The sequence below is a fragment of the Ranitomeya imitator genome, unplaced genomic scaffold, assembly GCF_032444005.1.
Source record: "Ranitomeya imitator isolate aRanImi1 unplaced genomic scaffold, aRanImi1.pri SCAFFOLD_51, whole genome shotgun sequence".
NCBI lineage: Eukaryota > Metazoa > Chordata > Amphibia > Anura > Dendrobatidae > Ranitomeya > Ranitomeya imitator.
The window spans coordinates 1,375,414-1,397,478 of record NW_027194033.1 but is presented as its reverse complement, the minus strand read 5'-3'; positions in this window follow the sequence as shown (position 1 = coordinate 1,397,478).

The window sequence follows — 22,065 nt, the reverse complement described above, 5'->3', positions numbered from 1 at the left end:
TAGGGTATAGAGTGTAGGGTATAGAGTGTAGGGTATAGAGTGTAGGGTGTAGAGTGTAGGGTATAGAGTGTAGGGTATAGGGTGTAGGGTATAGAGTGTAGGGTGTAGAGTGTAGGGTATAGAGTGTAGGGTATAGAGTGTAGGGTATAGAGTGTAGGGTATAGCGTGTAGGGTATAGAGTGTAGGGTATAGAGTGTAGGGTATAGAGTGTAAGGTATAAAGTGTAGAGTGTAGGGTATAGAGTGTAGGGTATAGAGTGTAGAGTATAGAGTGTAAAGTGTAGAGTGTAGGGTGTAGAGAGTAGGGTATAGAGTGTAGGTTATAGAGTGTAGGGTATAGAGTGTAGAGTGTAGGGTATAGAGTGTAGGGTATAGAGTGTAAGGTATAGAGTGTAGGGTATAGAGTGTAGAGGGTAAGGTATAGAGTGTAGGGTATTATGTGTAGAATGTAGTGTATAGAGTGTAGGGTATAGAGTGTATGGTATAGAGTGTAGAGTGTAGGGTATAGAGTGTAGGGTATAGAGTGTAGAGTGTAGGGTATAGAGTGTAGGGTATAGAGTGTAGAGTGTAGAGATTAGAGTGTAGGGTATAGAGTGTGGGATATAGAGTGTAGAATGTACGATATAGAGTGTAGGGTATAGAGTGTAGGGTATAGAGTGTAAAGTGTAGAGTGTAGGGTATAGAGTGTAGGGTATAGAGTGTATGGAATAGAGTGTAGGGTATAGAGTTTAGAGTGTAGGGTATAGATTGTGAGCTATAGAGCGTAGGGTGTAGGGTATAAAGTGTAGGGTATAGAGTGTAAGGTATAAAGTGAAGGGTGTAGAGTGTAGGGGATAGAGTGTAGGGTATAGAGTGTAGGGTATAGAGGGTAGGGTATAGAGTGTATGGTGTAGAGTGTAGAGTGTAGGGTATAGAGTGTAGGGTATAGAGTGTAGGGTATAGAGTGTATGGTATAGAGTGCAGGGTATAGAGTGTAAGGTATAAAGTTTAGGGTGTAGAGTGTAGGGTATAGAGTGTAGGGTATAGAGTGTAGGGTATAGAGTGTAGGGTATAGAGTGTAGGGTATAGAGTGTAGAGTGTAGGGTATAGAGTGTAGGGTTTAGAGAGTAGGGTATAGAGTGTAGAGTGTAGGGTATAGAGTGTAGAGTGTAGGGTATAGAGTGTAGGGTATAGAGTGTAGGGTATAGAGTGTATGGTATAGAGTGTAGGGTATAGAGTGTAGAGTGTAGGGATTAGAGTGTAGGGTATAGAGTGTAGGGTATAGAGTGTAGAATGTACGGTATAGAGTGTAGGGTATAGAGTATAGAGTGTAGGGTATAGAGTGTAGGGTATAGAGTGTAAAGTGTAGAGTGTAGGGTATAGAGTGTAGAGTGTAGGGTATAGAGTGTAGGGTATAGAGTGTAGAGTGTAGGGTATAGAGTGTAGGGTATAGAGTGTAGGTTATAGAGTGTAGGGTATAGAGTGTAGAGTGTAGGGTGTAGAGTGTAGGGTATAGAGTGTATGTTATAGAGTGTAGGGTATAGAGTGTAGAGTGTAGGGTATAGTGTGTAGGGTATAGAGTGTAGGGTATAGAGTGTATGGTATAGAGTGTAGGGTATTGAGTGTAAAGTGTAGAGTGTAGGTGTAGAGTGTAGGGTAAAGAGTGGAGGGTATAGAGTGTAGGGTATAGAGTGTAGGGTATAAAGTGTAGAGTGTAGGGTATAGAGTGTAGGGTATAGAGTGTAGGGTATAGAGTGTAGGGTATAGAGTGTAGGGTATAGAGTGTAGGGTATAGAGTGTAGGGTATAGAGTGTAGAGTGTAGGGTATAGAGTGAAGGGTATAGAGTGTAGGGTATAGAGTGTAGGGTATAGAGTGTAGGGTATTGAGTGTAGGGTATAAAGTGTAGAGTTTAGGGTATAGAGTGTAGGGTATAGAGTGTAGGTATAGAGTGTAGAGTGTAGGGTATAGAGTGTAGGGTATAGAGTGTATGGTATAGAGTGTAGGGTATAGAGTGCAGAGTGTAGGGTATAGAGTGTAGGGTATACTGTGTAGAGTGTAGGGTATAGAGTGAAAGGTATAGAGGGTAGGGTATAGAGTGTATGGTGTAGAGTGTAGAGTGTAGGGTATAGAGTGTAGGGTATAGAGCGTAGGGTGTAGGGTATAGAGTGTAGGATATAGAGTGTAGGGTATAGAGTGTAGAGTGTAGGGTATAGAGTGTATGGTATAGAGTGTAGGGTGTAGAGTGTAGGGTATAGAGTGTATGGTATAGAGTGTAGGGTATAGAGTGTAGAGTGTAGGGTATAGAGTGTAGGGTATAGAGTGTAGGGTATAGAGTGTATGGTATAGAGTATACGGTATAGAGTGTAGAGTGTAGGGTATAGAGTGTAGGGTATAGAGTGTAGGATATAGAGTGTATGGTATAGAGTGTAGGTTATAGAGTGTAGAGTGTAGGGTATAGAGTGTAGGGTATAGAGTGTAGGATATAGAGTGTATGGTATAGAGTGTAGGTTATAGAGTGTAGAGTGTAAGTTATAGAGTGTAGGGTATAGAGTGTAGGGTATAGAGTGTAAGGAATAGATTGTAGGGTATAGAGTGTATAGCGTAGAGTATAGAGTGAAGGGTATAGAGTGTATGGTGTAGAGTGTAGGGTATAGAGTGTATAGTGTAGCGTATAGAGTGTAGGGTATAGAGTGTATAGTATAGAGTGTAGGGTATAGAGTGTAGGGTATAGAGTGTAGAGTGTGGGGTATAGAGTGTATGGTATAGAGTGTATGGTGTAGAGTGTATGGTATAGAGTGTAGGGTATAGAGTGTATGGTATAGAGTGTAGGGTATAGAGTGTAGAGTGTAGGGTATAGAGTGTAGGGTATAGAGTGTAGGGTATAGAGTGTAGGGTATAGATTGTAGGGTATAGAGTGTAGAGTGTAGGGTATAGAGTGTAGGGTATAGAGTGTAGAGTGTAGGGATTAGAGTGTAGGGTATAGAGTGTAGGGTATATAGTGTAGAATGTACGGTATAGAGTGTAGGGTATAGAGTATAGAGTGTAGGGTATAGAGTGTAAAGTGTAGAGTGTAGGGTATAGAGTGTAGAGTGTAGGGTATAGAGTGTAGGGTATAGAGTGTATGGAATAGAGTGTAGGGTATAGAGTGTAGAGTGTAGGGTATAGAGTGTAGGGTATAGAGCGTAGGGTGTAGGGTATAGAGTGTAGGGTATAGAGTGTAGGGTATAGAGTGTATGGTATAGAGTGTAGGGTGTAGAGTGTAGGGTATAGAGTGTAGAGTGTAGGGTATAGAGTGTAGAGTGTAGGGTATAGAGTGTAGGGTATAGAGTGTAGAGTGTAGGGTATAGAAAGTGGGGTATAGAGTGTAAAGTGTATGGTATAGAATGTAGGGGACAGAGTGTATGGTATAGAGTGTATGGTATAGAGTGTAGGGTAGAGAGTGTAGGGAATAGAGTGTAGAGTGTAGGGTATATAGTGTAGGGTGTAGAGTGTATGGTATAGAGTGTAGAGTGTATGGTATAGAGTGTAGGGGATAGAGTGTATGGTATAGAGTGTATGGTATAGAGTGTATGGTATAGATTGTAGGGTATAGAGTGTAGTGTATAGAGTGTAGAGTGTAGGGTATAGAGTGTAGAGTGTAGGGTATAGAGTGTAGGGTATAGAGTGTACGGTATAGAGTGTAGGATATAGAGTGTAGGGTGTAGAGTGTAGGGTATAGAGTGTAGGGTATAGGGTGTAGGGTATAGAGTGTAGGGTGTAGAGTGTAGGGTATAGAGTGTAGGGTATAGAGTGTAGGGTATAGAGTGTAGGGCATAGCGTGTAGGGTATAGAGTGTAGGGTATAGAGTGTAGGGTATAAAGTGTAGAGTGCAGGGTATAGAGTGTAGGGTATAGAGTGTAAAGTGTAGAGTGTAGGGTGTAGAGTGTAGAGTGTAGGGTATAGAGTGGAGGGTATAGAGTGCAGGGTATAGAGTGTAGGGTATAAAGTGTAGAGTGTAGGGTATAGAGTGTAGAGTATAGAGTGTAGGGTATAGAGTGTAGAGTGTAGTTTATAGAGTGTAGGGTATAGAGTGTAGGGTATAGAGTGTAGGGTATAGAGTGTAGGGTATAAAGTGTAGAGTGTAGGGTATAGAGTGTAGGGTATAGAGTGTAGGGTATAGAGTGTAGGCTATAGAGTGTAGGGTATAGAGTGTAGAGTGTAGGGTATAGAGTGTAGGGTATAGAGTGTAGGGTATAGAGTGTAGGGTATAGAGTGTAGGGTATAAAGTGTAGAGTGTAGGGTATAAAGTGTAGGGTATAGAGTGTAGGGTATAGAGTGTAGAGTGTAGGGTATAGAGTGTAGGGTATAGAGTGTATGGTATAGAGTGTAGAGTATAGAGTGCAGAGTGTAGGGTATAGAGTGTAGGGTATACTGTGTAGAGTGTAGGGTATAGAGTGTAAGGTATAGAGGGTAGGGTATAGAGTGTATGGTGTAGAGTGTAGGGTATAGAGTGTAGAGTGTAGGGTATAGAGTGTAGGGTATAGAGTGTAGGGTATAGAGTGTAGAGTGTAGGGTATAGAGTGTAGGGTATAGAGTGTAGGGTATAGAGTGTAGAGTGTAGGGATTAGAGTGTAGGGTATAGAGTGTAGGGTATAGAGTGTAGAATGTACGGTATAGAGTGTAGGGTATAGAGTATAGAGTGTAGGGTATAGAGTGTAGGGTATAGAGTGTAAAGTGTAGAGTGTAGGGTATAGAGTGTAGAGTGTAGGGTATAGAGTGTAGGGTATAGAGTGTAGAGTGTAGGGTATAGAGTGTATGGTATAGAGTGTAGGGTGTAGAGTGTAGGGTATAGAGTGTAGGGTATAGAGTGTAGAGTGTAGGGTATAGAGTGTAGGGTATAGAGTGTAGGGTATAGAGTGTAGGGTATAGAGTGTAGGGTATAAAGTGTAGAGTGTAGGGTATAAAGTGTAGGGTATAGAGTGTAGGGTATAGAGTGTAGAGTGTAGGGTATAGAGTGTAGGGTATAGAGTGTATGGTATAGAGTGTAGAGTATAGAGTGCAGAGTGTAGGGTATAGAGTGTAGGGTATACTGTGTAGAGTGTAGGGTATAGAGTGTAAGGTATAGAGGGTAGGGTATAGAGTGTATGGTGTAGAGTGTAGGGTATAGAGTGTAGAGTGTAGGGTATAGAGTGTAGGGTATAGAGTGTAGGGTATAGAGTGTAGAGTGTAGGGTATAGAGTGTAGGGTATAGAGTGTAGGGTATAGAGTGTAGAGTGTAGGGATTAGAGTGTAGGGTATAGAGTGTAGGGTATAGAGTGTAGAATGTACGGTATAGAGTGTAGGGTATAGAGTATAGAGTGTAGGGTATAGAGTGTAGGGTATAGAGTGTAAAGTGTAGAGTGTAGGGTATAGAGTGTAGAGTGTAGGGTATAGAGTGTAGGGTATAGAGTGTAGAGTGTAGGGTATAGAGTGTATGGTATAGAGTGTAGGGTGTAGAGTGTAGGGTATAGAGTGTATGGTATACAGTTTAGAGTGTAGAGTGTAGGGTATAGAGTGTAGGGTATAGAGTGTATGGTATAGAGTGTAGGGTATAGAGTGTAGAGTGTAGGGTATAGAGTGTAGGGTATAGAGTGTAGAGTGTAGGGTATAGAGTGTATGGTATAGAGTGTAGGGTGTAGAGTGTAGGGTATAGAGTGTATGGTATACAGTTTAGAGTGTAGAGTGTAGGGTATAGAGTGTAGGGTATAGAGTGTATGGTATAGAGTGTAGAGTATAGAGTGTAGAGTGTAGGGTATAGAGTGTAGGGTATAGAGTGTATGGTATAGAGTGTAGGGTATAGAGTGTATGGTATAGAGTGTAGGGTATAGAGTGCAGAGTGTAGGGTATAGAGTGTAGGGTATAGAGTGTAGGCTATAGAGTGTATGGTATAGAGTGTAGGTTATAGAGTGTAGAGTGTAGGGTATAGAGTGTAGGGTATAGAGTGTAGGGTATAGAGTGTAAGGTATAGATTGTAGGGTATAGAGTGTATAGCGTAGAGTATAGAGTGTATGGTATAGAGTGTATGGTGTAGAGTGTAGGGTATAGAGTGTATAGTGTAGCGTATAGGGTGTAGGGTATAGAGTGTATAGTATAGAGTGTAGGGTATAGAGTGTAGGGTATAAAGTGTAGAGTGTGGGGTATAGAGTGTGGTATAGAGTGTATAGTGTAGAGTGTATGGTATAGAGTGTAGGGTATAGAGTGTAGGGTATAGAGTTTAAGGTATAATGTGAAGGGTGTAGAGTGTAGGGTATAGAGTGTAGGGTAGAGTGTAGGGTATAGAGTGTAGGGTATAGAGTGTAGAGTGTAGGGTATAGAGTGTAGGGTATAGAGTGTAGAGTGTAGGGTATAGACTGAAGGGTATAGAGTGTATGGTGTAGAGTGTAGAGTGTAGGGTATAGAGTGTATAGTGTAGGGTATACAGTGTAGGGTATACAGTGTAGGGTATAGAGTGTATGGTAGAGAGTGTAGGGTATAGAGTGTAGAGTGTAGGGTTTAGAGTGTAGGGTATAGAGTGTAGAGTGTAGGGTATAGAGTGTAGGGTATAGAGAGTAGGGTTTAGAGTGTAGAGTGTAGGGTATAGAGTGTAGAGTGTAGGGTATAAAGTGTAGGGTATAGAGAGTAGAGTGTAGGGTATAAAGTGTAGAATGTAGGGTATAGAGTGTAGGGTATAGAGTGTAGGGTATAGAGTGTAGAGTGTAGGGTGTAGAGTGTAGGGTATAGAGTGTATGGTAAAGAGTGTAGGGTATAGAGTGTAGAGTGTAGGGTATAGAGTGTAGGGTATAGAGTGTATGGTATAGAGCGTAGGGTATAGATTGTAGGGTATAGAGTGTAGAGTGTAGGGTATATAGTGTAGGGTATAGAGTGTATGGTATAGAGTGTAGAGTGTAGGGTATAGAGTGTATAGTGTAGGGTATAGAGTGTAGGGTATAAAGTGTATAGTATAGAGTGTAGGGAATAGAGTGTAGAGTGTAGGGTATAGAGTGTATGGTATAGAGTGTAGGGTATAGAGTGTAGAGTGTAGGGAATAGAGTGTAGGGTATAGAGTGTAGGGTATAGAGTGTAGGGTATAGAGTGTAGAGTGTAGGTTATAGAGTGTAGGGTATAGAGTGTAGGGTATAGAGTGTAGGGTATAGAGAGTAGGGTGTAGAGTGTAGGGTATAGAGTGTAGAGTGTAGGGTATAGAGTGTAGGGTATAGAGTGTAGAGTGTAGGGTATAAAGTGTAGAGTGTAGGGTATAGAGTGTAGGGTATAGAGTGTAGGGTATAGAGTGTAGAGTGTAGGGTGTAGAGTGTAGGGTATAGAGTGAATGGTAAAGAGTGTAGGGTATAGAGTGTAGAGTATAGAGTGTAGGGTATAGAGTGTAGGGTATAGAGTGTAGAGTGTAGGGTATAAAGTGTAGAGTGTAGGGTATAGAGTGTAGGGTATAGAGTGTAGGGTATAGAGTGTAGAGTGTAGGGTGTAGAGTGTAGGGTATAGAGTGAATGGTAAAGAGTGTAGGGTATAGAGTGTAGAGTATAGAGTGTAGGGTATAGAGTGTATAGTGTAGGGTATAGAGTGTAGGGTATAAAGTGTATGGTATAGAGTGTAGGGAATAGAGTGTAGAGTGTAGGGTATAGAGTGTACGGTATAGAGTGTAGGGTATAGAGTGTAGGGTATAGAGTGTAGAGTGTAGGGTATAGAGTGTAGGGTATAGAGTGTAGGGTATAGAGTGTAGAGTGTACGGTATAGAGTGTAGGGTATAGAGTATAGAGTGTAGGGTATAGAGTGTAGGGTATAGAGTGTAAAGTGTAGAGTGTAGGGTATAGAGTGTAGAGTGTAGGGTATAGAGTTTAGGGTATAGAGTGTATGGAATAGAGTGTAGGGTATAGATTGTAGAGTGTAGGGTATTGAGTGTAGGGTATAGAGCGTAGGGTGTAGGGTATAGAGTGTAGGGTATAGAGTGTAGGGTATAGAGTGTAGAGTGTAGGGTATAGAGCGTAGGGTGCAGGGTATAGAGTGTAGGGTATAGAGTGTAGGGTATAGAGTGTAAAGTGTAGGGTATCGAGTGTAGAGTGTAGGGTATAGAGTGTAGGGTATAGAGTGTAGAGTGTAGGGTATAAAGTGTAGAGTGTAGGGTATAGAGTGTAGGGTATAGAGTGTAGGGTATAGAGTGTAGAGTGTAGGGTGTAGAGTGTAGGGTATAGAGTGTATGGTAAAGAGTGTAGGGTATAGAGTGTAGAGTGTAGGGTATAGAGTGTAGGGTATAGAGTGTATGGTATAGAGCGTAGGGTATAGATTGTAGGGTATAGAGTGTAGAGTGTAGGGTATATAGTGTAGGGTATAGAGTGTATGGTATAGAGTGTAGAGTGTAGGGTATAGAGTGTATAGTGTAGGGTATAGAGTGTAGGGTATAAAGTGTATAGTATAGAGTGTAGGGAATAGAGTGTAGCGTGTAGGGTATAGAGTGTATGGTATAGAGTGTAGGGTATAGAGTGTAGAGTGTAGGGAATAGAGTGTAGGGTATAGAGTGTAGGGTATAGAGTGTAGGGTATAGAGTGTAGAGTGTAGGTTATAGAGTGTAGGGTATAGAGTGTAGGGTATAGAGTGTAGGGTATAGAGAGTAGGGTGTAGAGTGTAGGGTATAGAGTGTAGAGTGTAGGGTATAGAGTGTAGGGTATAGAGTGTAGAGTGTAGGGTATAAAGTGTAGAGTGTAGATTATAGAGTGTAGGGTATAGAGTGTAGGGTATAGAGTGTAGAGTGTAGGGTGTAGAGTGTAGGGTATAGAGTGAATGGTAAAGAGTGTAGGGTATAGAGTGTAGAGTATAGAGTGTAGGGTATAGAGTGTAGGGTATAGAGTGTAGAGTGTAGGGTATAAAGTGTAGAGTGTAGGGTATAGAGTGTAGGGTATAGAGTGTAGGGTATAGAGTGTAGAGTGTAGGGTGTAGAGTGTAGGGTATAGAGTGAATGGTAAAGAGTGTAGGGTATAGAGTGTAGAGTATAGAGTGTAGGGTATAGAGTGTATAGTGTAGGGTATAGAGTGTAGGGTATAAAGTGTATGGTATAGAGTGTAGGGAATAGAGTGTAGAGTGTAGGGTATAGAGTGTACGGTATAGAGTGTAGGGTATAGAGTGTAGGGTATAGAGTGTAGAGTGTAGGGTATAGAGTGTAGGGTATAGAGTGTAGGGTATAGAGTGTAGAGTGTACGGTATAGAGTGTAGGGTATAGAGTATAGAGTGTAGGGTATAGAGTGTAGGGTATAGAGTGTAAAGTGTAGAGTGTAGGGTATAGAGTGTAGAGTGTAGGGTATAGAGTTTAGGGTATAGAGTGTATGGAATAGAGTGTAGGGTATAGATTGTAGAGTGTAGGGTATTGAGTGTAGGGTATAGAGCGTAGGGTGTAGGGTATAGAGTGTAGGGTATAGAGTGTAGGGTATAGAGTGTAGAGTGTAGGGTATAGAGCGTAGGGTGCAGGGTATAGAGTGTAGGGTATAGAGTGTAGGGTATAGAGTGTAAAGTGTAGGGTATCGAGTGTAGAGTGTAGGGTATAGAGTGTAGGGTATAGAGTGTAGAGTGTAGGGTATAAAGTGTAGAGTGTAGGGTATAGAGTGTAGGGTATAGAGTGTAGGGTATAGAGTGTAGAGTGTAGGGTGTAGAGTGTAGGGTATAGAGTATAGAGTGTAGGGTATAGAGTGTAGGGTATAGAGTGTAGAGTGTTGGGTATAGAGTGTAGGGTATAGAGTGTATGGAATAGAGTGTAGGGTATAGAGTGTAGAGTGTAGGGTATAGAGTGTAGGGTATAGAGTGTAGTGTATAGAGTGTAGGGTATAGAGTGTAGAGTGTAGGGTATAGAGTGTAGGGTATAGAGTGTAGGGTATAGAGTGTAGGGTATAGAGTGTAGAGTGTAGGTTATAGAGTGTAGGGTATAGAGTGTAGGGTATAGAGTGTAGGGTATAGAGTGTAGGGTATAGAGTGTAGAGTGTAGGTTATAGAGTGTAGGGTATAGAGTGTAGGGTATAGAGTGTAGGGTATAGAGTGTAGAGTGTAGGAATTAGAGTATAGGGTATAGAGTGTAGGGTATAGAGTGTAGAGTGTACGGTATAGAGTGTAGGGTATAGAGTATAGAGTGTAGGGTATAGAGTGTAGGGTATAGAGTGTAAAGTGTAGAGTGTAGAGTGTAGGGTATAGAGTGTATAGTGTAGGGTATAGGGTATAGGGTATAGAGTGTAGGGTATAGAGTGTATGGTATAGAGTGTAGGGTATAGAGTGTAGGGTATAGAGTTTAAGGTATAAAGTGAAGGGTGTAGAGTGTAGGGTATACAGTGTAGGGTATAGAGTGTATGGTATAGAGTGTAGGGTATAGAGTGTAGAGTGTAGGGTATAGAGTGTAGGGTATAGAGTGTAGGGTATAGAGTGTATGGTATAGAGTGTAGGGTATAGAGTGTAGGGTATAGAGTTTAAGGTATAAAGTGAAGGGTGCAGAGTGTAGGGTATACAGTGTAGGGTATAGAGTGTATGGTATAGAGTGTAGGTTATAGAGTGTAGAGTGTAGGGTATAGAGTGTAGGGTATAGAGTGTAGAGTGTAGGGTATAGAGTGTAGGGTATAGAGAGTAGGGTATAGAGTGTAGAGTGTGGGGTATAGAGTGTAGAGTGTAGGGTATAGAGTGTAGGGTATAGAGTGTAGAGTGTAGGGTATAAAGTGTAGAGTGTAGGGTATAGAGTGTAGGGTATAGAGTGTAGGGTATAGAGTGTAGAGTGTAGGGTATAGAGTGTAGGGTATAGAGCGTAGGGTGTAGGGTATAGAGTGTAGGGTATAGAGTGTAGGGTATAGAGTGTAGAGTGTATGGTATAGAGCGTAGGGTGTAGGGTATAGTGTGTAGGGTATAGAGTGTAGGGTATGCAGTGTAGAGTGTAGGGTATAGAGTGTATGGTATAGAGTGTAGGGTATAGAGTGTAGAGTGTAGGGTATAGAGTGTAGGGTATAATGTGTAGAGTGTAGGGTATAGAGTGTAGGGTATAGAGTGTAGGGTATAGAGTGTATGGTGTAGAGTGTAGAGTGTAGGGTATAGAGTGTATAGTGTAGAGTACAGAGTGTAGGGTATAGAGTGTAGGGTATAGAGTGTATGGTGTAGAGTGTAGGGTATAGAGTGTAGGGTACAGAGTGTAGAGTGTAGGGTATAGAGTGTAGGGTATAGAGTGTAGGGTATAGAGTGTAGGGTATAGAGAGTAAGGTGTAGAGTGTAGGGTATAGAGTGTAGAGTGTAGGGTATAGAGTGTAGGGTATAGAGTGTAGAGTGTAGGGTATAAAGTGTAGAGTGTAGGGTATAGAGTGTAGGGTATAGAGTGTAGGGTATAGAGTGTAGAGTGTAGGGTGTAGAGTGTAGGGTATAGAGTGAATGGTAAAGAGTGTAGGGTATAGAGTGTAGAGTATAGAGTGTAGGGTATAGAGTGTAGGGTATAGAGTGTAGAGTGTAGGGTATAAAGTGTAGGGTATAGAGTGTAGGGTATAGAGTGTAGAGTGTAGGGTGTAGAGTGTAGGGTATAGAGTGAATGGTAAAGAGTGTAGGGTATAGAGTGTAGAGTATAGAGTGTAGGGTATAGAGTGTATAGTGTAGGGTATAGAGTGTAGGGTATAAAGTGTATGGTATAGAGTGTAGGGAATAGAGTGTAGAGTGTAGGGTATAGAGTGTATGGTATAGAGTGTAGGGTATAGAGTGTAGGGTATAGAGTGTAGAGTGTAGGGTATAGAGTGTAGGGTATAGAGTGTAGGGTATAGAGTGCAGAGTGTACGGTATAGAGTGTAGGGTATAGAGTATAGAGTGTAGGGTATAGAGTGTAGGGTATAGAGTGTAAAGTGTAGAGTGTAGGGTATAGAGTGTAGAGTGTAGGGTATAGAGTTTAGGGTATAGAGTGTATGGAATAGAGTGTAGGGTATAGATTGTAGAGTGTAGGGTATTGAGTGTAGGGTATAGAGCGTAGGGTGTAGGGTATAGAGTGTAGGGTATAGAGTGTAGGGTATAGAGTGTAGAGTGTAGGGTATCGAGTGTAGAGTGTAGGGTATAGAGTGTAGGGTATAGAGTGTAGGGTATAGAGTGTAGAGTGTAGGAATTAGAGTGTAGGGTATAGAGTGTAGGGTATAGAGTGTAGAGTGTACGGTGTAGAGTGTAGGGTATAGAGTATAGAGTGTAGGGTATAGAGTGTAGGGTATAGAGTGTAAAGTGTAGAGTGTAGGGTATAGAGTGTAGAGTGTCGGGTATAGAGTGTAGGGTATAGAGTGTATGGAATAGAGTGTAGGGTATAGAGTGTAGAGTGTAGGGTATAGAGTGTAGGGTATAGAGTGTAGTGTATAGAGTGTAGGGTATAGAGTGTAGAGTGTAGGGTATAGAGTGTAGGGTATAGAGTGTAGGGTATAGAGTGTAGGGTATAGAGTGTAGAGTGTAGGTTATAGAGTGTAGGGTATAGAGTGTAGGGTATAGAGTGTAGGGTATAGAGTGTAGAGTGTAGGAATTAGAGTGTAGGGTATAGAGTGTAGGGTATAGAGTGTAGAGTGTACGGTATAGAGTGTAGGGTATAGAGTATAGAGTGTAGGGTATAGAGTGTAGGGTATAGAGTGTAAAGTGTAGAGTGTAGGGTATAGAGTGTATAGTGTAGGGTATAGGGTGTAGGGTATAGAGTGTAGGGTATAGAGTGTATGGTATAGAGTGTAGGGTATAGAGTGTAGGGTATAGAGTTTAAGGTATAAAGTGAAGGGTGTAGAGTGTAGGGTATACAGTGTAGGGTATAGAGTGTATGGTATAGAGTGTAGGGTATAGAGTGTAGAGTGTAGGGTATAGAGTGTAGGGTATAGAGTGTAGGGTATAGAGTGTATGGTATAGAGTGTAGGGTATAGAGTGTAGGGTATAGAGTTTAAGGTATAAAGTGAAGGGTGCAGAGTGTAGGGTATACAGTGTAGGGTATAGAGTGTATGGTATAGAGTGTAGGGTATAGAGTGTAGAGTGTAGGGTATAGAGTGTAGGGTATAGAGTGTAGAGTGTAGGGTATAGAGTGTAGGGTATAGAGAGTAGGGTATAGAGTGTAGAGTGTAGGGTATAGAGTGTAGAGTGTAGGGTATAGAGTGTAGGGTATAGAGTGTAGAGTGTAGGGTATAAAGTGTAGAGTGTATGGTATAGAGCGTAGGGTGTAGGGTATAGTGTGTAGGGTATAGAGTGTAGGGTATGCAGTGTAGAGTGTAGGGTATAGAGTGTATGGTATAGAGTGTAGGGTATAGAGTGTAGAGTGTAGGGTATAGAGTGTAGGGTATAATGTGTAGAGTGTAGGGTATAGAGTGTAGGGTATAGAGTGTAGGGTATAGAGTGTATGGTGTAGAGTGTAGAGTGTAGGGTATAGAGTGTATAGTGTAGAGTATAGAGTGTAGGGTATAGAGTGTAGGGTATAGAGTGTATGGTGTAGAGTGTAGGGTATAGAGTGTAGGGTATAGAGTGTAAGGTATAAAGTGAAGGGTGTAGAGTGTAGGGTATAGAGTGTAGGGTATAGAGTGTAGAGTGTAGGGTATAGAGTGTAGGGTATAGAGTGTAGAGTGTAGGGTATAGAGTGTAGGGTATAGAGTGTAGAGTGTAGGGTATAGAGTGTAGGGTATAGAGAGTAGGGTATAGAGTGTAGGGTATAGAGTGTATGGTGTAGAGTGTAGAGTGTAGGGTATGGAGTGTATAGTGTAGGGTATAGAGTGTAGGGTATAGAGTGTAGGGTATAGAGTGTATGGTATAGAGTGTAGGGTATGGAGTGTAGGGTATAGAGTTTAAGGTATAAAGTGAAGGGTGTAGAGTGTAGGGTATACAGTGTAGGGTATAGAGTGTATGTTATGGAGTGTAGGGTATAGAGTGTAGAGTGTAGGGTATAGAGTGTAGGGTATAGAGTGTAGAGTGTAGGGTATAGAGTGTAGGGTATAGAGAGTAGGGTATAGAGTGTAGAGTGTAGGGTATAGAGTGTAGAGTGTAAGGTATAGAGTGTAGGGTATAGAGTGTAGAGTGTAGGGTATAAAGTGTAGAGTGTAGGGTATAGAGTGTAGGGTATAGAGTGTAGGGTATAGAGTGTAGAGTGTAGGGTGTAGAGTGTAGATTATAGAGTGTAGAGTGTAGGGTATAGAGTGTAGGGTATAGAGTGTAGGGTATAGAGCGTAGGGTATAGATTGTAGGGTGTAGAGTGTAGGGTATAGAGTGTAGGGTATAGAGTGTATGGTATAGAGTGTAGAGTGTAGGGTATAGAGTGTATAGTGTAGGGTATAGAGTGTAGGGTATAAAGTGTATGGTATAGAGTGTAGGGAATAGAGTGTAGAGTGTAGGGTATAGAGTGTATGGTATAGAGTGTAGGGTATAGAGTGTAGAGTGTAGGTTATAGAGTGTAGGGTATAGAGTGTAGGGTATAGAGTGTAGGGTATAGAGTGTAGAGTGTAGGAATTAGAGTGTAGGGTATAGAGTGTAGGGTATAGAGTGTAGAGTGTACGGTATAGAGTGTAGGGTATAGAGTATAGAGTGTAGGGTATAGAGTGTAGGGTATAGAGTGTAAAGTGTAGAGTGTAGGGTATAGAGTGTAGAGTGTAGGGTATAGAGTGTAGGGTATAGAGTGTATGGAATAGAGTGTATGTTATGGAGTGTAGGGTATAGAGTGTAGAGTGTAGGGTATAGAGTGTAGGGTATAGAGTGTAGAGTGTAGGGTATAGAGTGTAGGGTATAGAGAGTAGGGTATAGAGTGTAGAGTGTAGGGTATAGAGTGTAGAGTGTAGGGTATAGAGTGTAGGGTATAGAGTGTAGAGTGTACGGTATAAAGTGTAGAGTGTAGGGTATAGAGTGTAGGGTATAGAGTGTAGGGTATAGAGTGTAGGGTATAGAGTGTAGAGTGTAGGGTGTAGAGTGTAGATTATAGAGTGTAGAGTGTAGGGTATAGAGTGTAGGGTATAGAGTGTAGGGTATAGAGCGTAGGGTATAGATTGTAGGGTATAGAGTGTAGAGTGTAGGGTATAGAGTGTAGGGTATAGAGTGTATGGTATAGAGTGTAGAGTTGTAGGGTATAGAGTGTATAGTGTAGGGTATAGAGTGTAGGGTATAAAGTGTATGGTATAGAGTGTAGGGAATAGAGTGTAGAGTGTAGGGTATAGAGTGTATGGTATAGAATGTAGGGTATAGAGTGTAGAGTGTAGGTTATAGAGTGTAGGGTATAGAGTGTAGGGTATAGAGTGTAGAGTGTAGGAATTAGAGTGTAGGGTATAGAGTGTAGGGTATAGAGTGTAGAGTGTACGGTATAGAGTGTAGGGTATAGAGTATAGAGTGTAGGGTATAGAGTGTAGGGTATAGAGTGTAAAGTGTAGAGTGTAGGGTATAGAGTGTAGAGTGTAGGGTATAGAGTGTAGGGTATAGAGTGTATGGAATAGAGTGTAGGGTATAGAGTGTAGAGTGTAGGGTATAGAGTGTAGGGTATAGAGCGTAGGGTGTAGGGTATAGAGTGTAGGGTATAGAGTGTAGGGTATAGAGTGTAGAGTGTAGGGTATAGAGCGTAGGGTGCAGTGTATAGAGTGTAGGGTATAGAGTGTAAAGTGTAGAGTGTAGGGTATAGAGTGTAGAGTGTAGGGTATAGAGTGTAGGGTATAGAGTGTATGGAATAGAGTGTAGGGTATAGAGTGTAGAGTGTAGGGTATAGAGTGTAGGGTATAGAGCGTAGGGTGTAGGGTATAGAGTGTAGGGTATAGAGTGTAGGGTATAGAGTGTAGAGTGTAGGGTATAGAGCGTAGGGTGCAGTGTATAGAGTGTAGGGTATAGAGTGTAGGGTATAAAGTGTAGAGTGTAGGGTATCGAGTGTAGAGTGTAGGGTATAGAGTGTAGGGTATAGAGTGTAGGGTATAGAGTGTAGAGTGTAGGAATTAGAGTGTAGGGTATAGAGTGTAGGGTATAGAGTGTAGAGTGTACGGTGTAGAGTGTAGGGTATAGAGTATAGAGTGTAGGGTATAGAGTGTAGGGTATAGAGTGTAAAGTGTAGAGTGTAGGGTATAGAGTGTAGGGTATAGAGTGTAGGGTATAGAGTGTATGGAATAGAGTGCAGGGTACAGAGTGTAGAGTGTAGGGTATAGAGTGTAGGGTATAGAGCGTAGGGTGTAGGGTATAGGGTGTAGGGTACAGAGTGTAGGGTATAGAGTGTAGGGTATACAGTGTAGAGTGTAGGGTATAGAGTGTATGTTATAGAGTGTAGGGTGTAGAGTGTAGGGTGTAGAGTGTAGGGTATAGAGTGAATGGTAAAGAGTGTAGGGTATATAGTGTAGAGTATAGAGTGTAGGGTATAGAGTGTAGGGTATAGAGTGTAGAGTGTAGGGTATAAAGTGTAGAGTGTAGGGTATAGAGTGTAGGGTATAGAGTGTAGGGTATAGAGTGTAGAGTGTAGGGTGTAGAGTGTAGGGTATAGAGTGAATGGTAAAGAGTGTAGGGTATAGAGTGTAGAGTATAGAGTGTAGGGTATAGAGTGTATAGTGTAGGGTATAGAGTGTAGGGTATAAACTGTATGGTATAGAGTGTAGGGAATAGAGTGTAGAGTGTAGGGTATAGAGTGTATGGTATAGAGTGTAGGGTATAGAGTGTAGGGTATAGAGTGTAGAGTGTAGGGTATAGAGTGTAGGGTATAGAGTGTAGGGTATAGAGTGTAGAGTGTACGGTATAGAGTGTAGGGTATAGAGTATAGAGTGTAGGGTATAGAGTGTAGGGTATAGAGCGTAAAGTGTAGAGTGTAGGGTATAGAGTGTAGAGTGTAGGGTATAGAGTTTAGGGTATAGAGTGTATGGAATAGAGTGTAGGGTATAGATTGTAGAGTGTAGGGTATTGAGTGTAGGGTATAGAGCGTAGGGTGTAGGGTATAGAGTCTAGGGTATAGAGTGTAGGGTATAGAGTGTAGAGTGTAGGGTATAGAGCGTAGGGTGCAGGGTATAGAGTGTAGGGTATAGAGTGTAGGGTATAGGGTATCGAGTGTAGAGTGTAGGGTATAGAGTGTAGGGTATAGAGTGTAGGGTATAGAGTGTAGAGTGTAGGAATTAGAGTGTAGGGTATAGAGTGTAGGGTATAGAGTGTAGAGTGTACAGTGTAGAGTGTAGGGTATAGAGTATAGAGTGTAGGGTATAGAGTGTAGGGTATAGAATGTAAAGTGTAGAGTGTAGGGTATAGAGTGTAGAGTGTCGGGTATAGAGTGTAGGGTATAGAGTGTATGGAATAGAGTGTAGGGTATAGAGTGTAGAGTGTAGGGTATAGAGTGTAGGGTATAGAGTGTAGTGTATAGAGTGTAGGGTATAGAGTGTAGAGTGTAGGGTATAGAGTGTAGGGTATAGAGTGTAGGGTATAGAGTGTAGGGTATAGAGTGTAGAGTGTAGGTTATAGAGTGTAGGGTATAGAGTGTAGGGTATAGAGTGTAGGGTATAGAGTGTAGAGTGTAGGAATTAGAGTGTAGGGTATAGAGTGTAGGGTATAGAGTGTAGAGTGTACGGTATAGAGTGTAGGGTATAGAGTATAGAGTGTAGGGTATAGAGTGTAGGGTATAGAGTTTAAAGTGTAGAGTGTAGAGTGTAGGGTATAGAGTGTATAGTGTAGGGTATAGGGTGTAGGGTATAGAGTGTAGGGTATAGAGTGTATGGTATAGAGTGTAGGGTATAGAGTGTAGGGTATAGAGTTTAAGGTATAAAGTGAAGGGTGTAGAGTGTAGGGTATACAGTGTAGGGTATAGAGTGTATGGTATAGAGTGTAGGGTATAGAGTGTAGAGTGTAGGGTATAGAGTGTAGGGTATAGAGTGTAGGGTATAGAGTGTATGGTATAGAGTGTAGGGTATAGAGTGTAGGGTATAGAGTTTAAGGTATAAAGTGAAGGGTGCAGAGTGTAGGGTATACAGTGTAGGGTATAGAGTGTATGGTATAGAGTGTAGGGTATAGAGTGTAGAGTGTAGGGTATAGAGTGTAGGGTATAGAGTGTAGAGTGTAGGGTATAGAGTGTAGGGTATAGAGAGTAGGGTATAGAGTGTAGAGTGTAGGGTATAGAGTGTAGAGTGTAGGGTATAGAGTGTAGGGTATAGAGTGTAGAGTGTAGGGTATAAAGTGTAGAGTGTAGGGTATAGAGTGTAGGGTATAGAGTGTAGGGTATAGAGTGTAGAGTGTAGGGTATAGAGTGTAGGGTATAGAGCGTAGGGTGTAGGGTATAGAGTGTAGGGTATAGAGTGTAGGGTATAGAGTGTAGAGTGTATGGTATAGAGCGTAGGGTGTAGGGTATAGTGTGTAGGGTATAGAGTGTAGGGTATGCAGTGTAGAGTGTAGGGTATAGAGTGTATGGTATAGAGTGTAGGGTATAGAGTGTAGAGTGTAGGGTATAGAGTGTAGGGTATAATGTGTAGAGTGTAGGGTATAGAGTGTAGGGTATAGAGTGTAGGGTATAGAGTGTATGGTGTAGAGTGTAGAGTGTAGGGTATAGAGTGTATAGTGTAGAGTATAGAGTGTAGGGTATAGAGTGTAGGGTATAGAGTGTATGGTGTAGAGTGTAGGGTATAGAGTGTAGGGTATAGAGTGTAAGGTATAAAGTGAAGGGTGTAGAGTGTAGGGTATAGAGTGTAGGGTATAGAGTGTAGAGTGTAGGGTATAGAGTGTAGGGTATAGAGTGTAGAGTGTAGGGTATAGAGTGTAGGGTATAGAGTGTAGAGTGTAGGGTATAGAGTGTAGGGTATAGAGAGTAGGGTATAGAGTGTAGGGTATAGAGTGTATGGTGTAGAGTGTAGAGTGTAGGGTATGGAGTGTATAGTGTAGGGTATAGAGTGTAGGGTATAGAGTGTAGGGTATAGAGTGTATGGTATAGAGTGTAGGGTATGGAGTGTAGGGTATAGAGTATAGGGTATAGAGTGTAGGGTATAGAGTGTATGGTATAGAGTGTAGGATATAGAGTGTAGGGTATAGAGTGTAGGGTATAGAGTGTATGGTATAGAGTGTAGGGTATGGAGTGTAGGGTATAGAGTTTAAGGTATAAAGTGAAGGGTGTAGAGTGTAGGGTATACAGTGTAGGGTATAGAGTGTATGTTATGGAGTGTAGGGTATAGAGTGTAGAGTGTAGGGTATAGAGTGTAGGGTATAGAGTGTAGAGTGTAGGGTATAGAGTGTAGGGTATAGAGAGTAGGGTATAGAGTGTAGAGTGTAGGGTATAGAGTGTAGAGTGTAGGGTATAAAGTGTAGAGTGTAGGGTATAGAGTGTAGGGTATAGAGTGTAGGGTATAGAGTGTAGAGTGTAGGGTGTAGAGTGTAGATTATAGAGTGTAGAGTGTAGGGTATAGAGTGTAGGGTATAGAGTGTAGGGTATAGAGCGTAGGGTATAGATTGTAGGGTATAGAGTGTAGAGTGTAGGGTATAGAGTGTAGGGTATAGAGTGTATGGTATAGAGTGTAGAGTGTAGGGTATAGAGTGTATAGTGTAGGGTATAGAGTGTAGGGTATAAAGTGTATGGTATAGAGTGTAGGGAATAGAGTGTAGAGTGTAGGGTATAGAGTGTATGGTATAGAGTGTAGGGTATAGAGTGTAGAGTGTAGGTTATAGAGTGTAGGGTATAGAGTGTAGGGTATAGAGTGTAGGGTATAGAGTGTAGAGTGTAGGAATTAGAGTGTAGGGTATAGAGTGTAGGGTATAGAGTGTAGAGTGTACGGTATAGAGTGTAGGGTATAGAGTATAGAGTGTAGGGTATAGAGTGTAGGGTATAGAGTGTAAAGTGTAGAGTGTAGGGTATAGAGTGTAGAGTGTAGGGTATAGAGTGTAGGGTATAGAGTGTATGGAATAGAGTGTATGTTATGGAGTGTAGGGTATAGAGTGTAGAGTGTAGGGTATAGAGTGTAGAGTGTAGGGTATAGAGTGTAGGGTATAGAGAGTAGGGTATAGAGTGTAGAGTGTAGGGTATAGAGTGTAGAGTGTAGGGTATAGAGTGTAGGGTATAGAGTGTAGAGTGTAGGGTATAAAGTGTAGAGTGTAGGGTATAGAGTGTAGGGTATAGAGTGTAGGGTATAGAGTGTAGAGTGTAGGGTGTAGAGTGTAGATTATAGAGTGTAGAGTGTAGGGTATAGAGTGTAGGGTATAGAGTGTAGGGTATAGAGCGTAGGGTATAGATTGTAGGGTATAGAGTGTAGAGTGTAGGGTATAGAGTGTAGGGTATAGAGTGTATGGTATAGAGTGTAGAGTGTAGGGTATAGAGTGTATAGTGTAGGGTATAGAGTGTAGGGTATAAAGTGTATGGTATAGAGTGTAGGGAATAGAGTGTAGAGTGTAGGGTATAGAGTGTATGGTATAGAGTGTAGGGTATAGAGTGTAGAGTGTAGGTTATAGAGTGTAGGGTATAGAGTGTAGGGTATAGAGTGTAGGGTATAGAGTGTAGAGTGTAGGAATTAGAGTGTAGGGTATAGAGTGTAGGGTGTAGAGTGTACGGTATAGAGTGTAGGGTATAGAGTATAGAGTGTAGGGTATAGAGTGTAGGGTATAGAGTGTAAAGTGTAGAGTGTAGGGTATAGAGTGTAGAGTGTAGGGTATAGAGTGTAGGGTATAGAGTGTATGGAATAGAGTGTAGGGTATAGAGTGTAGAGTGTAGGGTATAGAGTGTAGGGTATAGAGCGTAGGGTGTAGGGTATAGAGTGTAGGGTATAGAGTGTAGAGTGTAGGGTATAGAGCGTAGGGTGCAGTGTATAGAGTGTAGGGTATAGAGTGTAGGGTATAGAGTGTAGAGTGTAGGGTATCGAGTGTAGAGTGTAGGGTATAGAGTGTAGGGTATAGAGTGTAGGGTATAGAGTGTAGAGTGTAGGAATTAGAGTGAAGGGTATAGAGTGTAGGGTATAGAGTGTAGAGTGTACGGTGTAGAGTGTAGGGTATAGAGTATAGAGTGTAGGGTATAGAGTGTAGGGTATAGAGTGTAAAGTGTAGAGTGTAGGGTATAGAGTGTAGGGTATAGAGTGTAGGGTATAGAGTGTAGAGTGTACGGTGTAGAGTGTAGGGTATAGAGTATAGAGTGTAGGGTATAGAGTGTAGGGTATAGAGTGTAAAGTGTAGAGTGTAGGGTATAGAGTGTAGGGTATAGAGTGTAGGGTATAGAGTGTATGGAATAGAGTGCAGGGTACAGAGTGTAGAGTGTAGGGTATAGAGTGTAGGGTATAGAGCGTAGGGTGTAGGGTATAGGGTGTAGGGTACAGAGTGTAGGGTATAGAGTGTAGGGTATACAGTGTAGAGTGTAGGGTATAGAGTGTATGTTATAGAGTGTAGGGTGTAGAGTGTAGGGTGTAGAGTGTAGGGTATACAGTTTAGAGTGTAGAGTGTAGGGTATAGAGTGTAGAGTGTAGGGTATAGAGTGTAGGGTATAGAGTGTAGGGTATATAGTGTAGGGTATAGATTGTAGGGTATAGAGTGTATAGCGTAGGGTATAGAGTGTAGGATATAAAGTGTATGGTGTAGAGTGTAGGGTATAGAGTGTATAGTGTAGGGTATAGAGTGTAGGGTATAGAGTGTAGGGTATAGAGTGTAGGGTATAGAGTGTACAGTTTATGGTATAGAGTGTATAGTGTATGGTATAGAGTGTAGGGGATAGAGTGTAGAGTGTAGGGTATAGAGTGTATGGTATAGAGTGTATGGTATAGAGTGTATGGTATAGATTGTAGGGTAAAGAGTGTAGGGTATAGAGTGTAGAGTGTAGGGTATAGAGTGTAGGGTATAGAGTGTAGAGTGTACGGTGTAGAGTGTAGGGTATAGAGTATAGAGTGTAGGGTATAGAGTGTAGGGTATAGAGTGTAAAGTGTAGAGTGTAGGGTATAGAGTGTAGGGTATAGAGTGTAGGGTATAGAGTGTATGGAATAGAGTGCAGGGTACAGAGTGTAGAGTGTAGGGTATAGAGTGTAGGGTATAGAGTGTAGAGTGTAGGGTATAGAGTGTAGGGGATAGAGTGTAGAGTGTAGGGTATAGAGTGTATGGTATAGAGTGTATGGTATAGAGTGTATGGTATAGATTGTAGGGTAAAGAGTGTAGGGTATAGAGTGTAGAGTGTAGGGTATAGAGTGTAGAGTGTATGGT